The sequence below is a fragment of the Dysidea avara genome, chromosome 7 (assembly GCF_963678975.1).
Source record: "Dysidea avara chromosome 7, odDysAvar1.4, whole genome shotgun sequence".
In the NCBI taxonomy this organism is placed as follows: domain Eukaryota; kingdom Metazoa; phylum Porifera; class Demospongiae; order Dictyoceratida; family Dysideidae; genus Dysidea; species Dysidea avara.
The window spans coordinates 20,800,215-20,803,743 of record NC_089278.1 but is presented as its reverse complement, the minus strand read 5'-3'; positions in this window follow the sequence as shown (position 1 = coordinate 20,803,743).

Sequence of the window (3,529 nt, the reverse complement as noted above, 5' to 3'; positions counted from 1 at the left end):
GCAATTCACTTGGAGCTTACTCGTTCTCTTAATGTCGACACTTTTTTGCTGGCGTTTCGTAGGTTTGTTGGTAGGCGTGGCTTGCCAGCTACTTTAATCTCAGACAACGCAAAGACCTTTAAGTCTTCATCAAGAGAAATCAGTTCGATTTGTCGAGCTGCTGAGGTGTTGCAGTACTTGAGTAACCAGCGTACCACTTGGAAATTTATTGTGGCCAAGTCCCCTTGGTGGGGAGACTTTTATGAACGGATGGTACAAACAGTGAAGAGACCCCTGAGGAAGATAATAGGAAGGTCAAATTTGCGATATGATGAACTGAACACCATCCTTATCGAAGTGGAGTCTGTGATTAATTGTCGTCCTTTGACCTTCGTATATGATGACAACGAAGGGGTGAGTTATGCCTTGACCCCATCACATTTACTGTATGGGCGACGGATGGCTGTTTCCCCATGTGCAGGACACTATGAAGTTGTTAGTACTAATGCTGCTCTGACAAGAAGGTCAAGGAATCACAAGCACGTACTCAATCAGATAATAAACAGTTGGAGGAAAGACTATCTACTTAGTCTACGTGAAGTACGGACAAGTAAGCTCAGTGGATCAGGCTCTTCTGTTCGAGTTGGAGATGTTGTAATATTAAAGGACGAACATATTAAAAGAGCTTTTTGGAAATTTGCTAAGGTAATTGAGCTTCTAAAGGGATCAGATGGAATTGCTAGAGCAGCTTTAATTAATGTGTCAACAGGAAGTGGACCCCCCAAGATATTGAAGAGGAGCACACGTCATCTAATTCCCATTGAGGTTGCTTGTTCAGAAGAAATTCAATCTGATGTTCCTCCCACAGTTGTAACAGATGGCTCGCTTGTTAATGATTCGGATAAAATGGCTGAAGGTGCAAATGATACTGAAGTCCCTCAACAGGATGACAATTCCAGGCCGCGTAGACAAGCTGCAATCAGGGGGGAACAGACACGAAGAACCTGGACTGGACATTGACAGTGTTTGCTCCCATCTGTGACCAAACAGGGGGAGTGTGTTAGAATTGATTTGTATTTATTATAGGTTTAACTTTGTTAGTGTAATTAGGATCTAATCCAAAACAGCCAAGCTGTAAAAAAAGTGTGCGGCCCTCAGAAAGGCTATGGTGAAAAAAGATGTGAAATCCAAGGTGGCGGCCAAGAAATGGCTGTGATGGTAGGTTAATGGTAAAAATTTTAATAATGACAATTCAGGTAAATTTTGTGAAGCGGCACAAAAATTCACCTGAATTGTCGTTATTAAAATTTTTACCATTAACCTACCATCACAGCCATTTCTTGGCCGCCACCTTGGATTTCACATCTTTTTTCACCATAGCCTTTCTGAGGGCCGCACACTTTTTTTACAGCTTGGCTGTTTTGGATTAGATTTCATTTCTTTTTGTATTTGTATACCCCAAAGCCAGCCTATGGCCAGCTTTGGGACTTTTTAAACCTATGTTTTTTTTCTTTACTACAGGAAGAAGAAAACATGAAGTAGATGTACGTACTTTAAATATTTTATCAGTAGATGTACAATTATATATATAATACATATGTGACCGGATTTGTGAAAAGGGGCCTTCCACACATCCAATTTGCCAACTTTGACAATTGATAACTTCTGATTGGAAAGAGCTATTGCCTTGAAATTTGGGCAGTGGTGATTTCTTTGCAGCTGAACTCTCTACATGATGGTTTCTTTGTAGCTGAACTCTCTACAAGGTGACCTCTTCTAGCTGATCTTTCTACAGGGTGATTTGTTTGAAGCTGAACTCTCTACAAGGTAACTTCTTCTAGCTGATCTCTCTACAGGGAGATTTGTTTGCAGCTGAACTCTCTACATGATGGTTTCTTTGTAGCTGAACTCTCTACAAGGTAACTTCTTCTAGCTAATCTCTCTACAGGGAGATTTGTTTGTAGCTGAACTCTCTACATGATGGTTTCTTTGTAGCTGAACTCTCTGCAAGGTAACTTCTTCTATTGATCTCTCCACAGGGCGATTTGTTTGTAGCTGAACTCTCTACATGGTGGTTTCTTTGTAGCTGAATTCTACAAGGTGATTTTTTCTAGCTGAACTATCCCTTTCCATAGTTGCATGAACTCCCTACAAGGTAACTTCTTCTAGCTGATCTCTCTACAGGGTGACTTGTGTGTAGCTGATCTCTATACAGGTTTCTTGTTTCTAGCTGATCTCTTGAATTCTCTTCAGGGTGACTGCTCTATTAGGATGACTGCTCTATTAGAGTATCTCGATCTCGCACTTGCTGCACCAAGTTGGATTTCGTGTTATAACTCCGTGGCTTTAAGTCTGATTCTTCTACACCATTGATGAGCCTTTCTAAGATGATTACTCCATCTGTACAACGATTTTCAAAGCATTACCCCAAGCGGTTTATCTGGTAGGCGTGGCAAGTAGTGGTTTTTTTATTAGCCAATCTCGATTGCGTAATTGTTACACACTGTTGGTTTTTTCGTTGTATCTTCCTGTTTTTTAGCTCGATTTCTTTCAAACCACAAAAGGTTTGAGGTTCAATAGTTAACCTATTCACCCACCGATTTTCAGCTTCTTCCCATATGCGGTTTACCCTGTAGGCGTGACAACATATTGGTGTTATTTTTCGTGAATAATCGCTCATAACTCTTTGCCTGTTTATCGTATTCCAGCCAAAGTTGGTACCGAGATGCGCCTTTATACCCCCCTTCTGTGTGCCAAATTTCAAGGCAATCGGATATGGCGTTCGCGTTTTATAGCAGTTTTTGTAAGTGTGCGACAAGAAAAAGAAAAATAAGAAGAAAAAAAAACGAAGAAACTGAGCCAATTTTTGAAGTCGCATATCTCGGGAACGCGCGAAGCGATTTCGCTCAAATTTGGAATGTGGAGTGCTGCAGTTGGAGGGAATGTCCACAGCAAAAATCGTCTTGTTTCATCAAGGATGCACAGAGCTACGGAGGTGCGAAAATTGCGTTTTCTTTCTTCCTGTCAATATACTCACGGGTGTTACGCGCCAGCTTCTTGGGCCGCACGACACACTACCGTGTGTCTTGATATAGGTTTTCGGTACGCATGTTTCAATCACGTGATAAAAAATGGCTGCCATGTAAGTGACCTCGTGTTCGCCGTGAGTTTCGGGCTGTTAGTTTTCGAAGATAAATCACAACAGGGCTGGTACACTGAAAGCAACGAGTCTTGTAGATTACTAGTTTACTGTAATAGCCGTCCCGGGATATAACAAGAAGAGGCTAATACAAATGTAACGATACAAAGGAAACATACCTGTAGAGTCAGCAAGAGTAACTGGCACCTGTCAGTCCGCGTTGCTATCCAGCTTCCCACTCGGCTTCGCAGCACTGAGTTCAGAGTCCACTCGCTGAGTTTATTCTGTGCCGCCGTTGGTCCAGCAACGAGCTTTACATCACGTTAAATCGACATAATTCACTGTTCCATACTGTTACAGAGCAAGGTCTCGAACACATCTTCGCAGTACAGCCGTAACTACGCCATAACA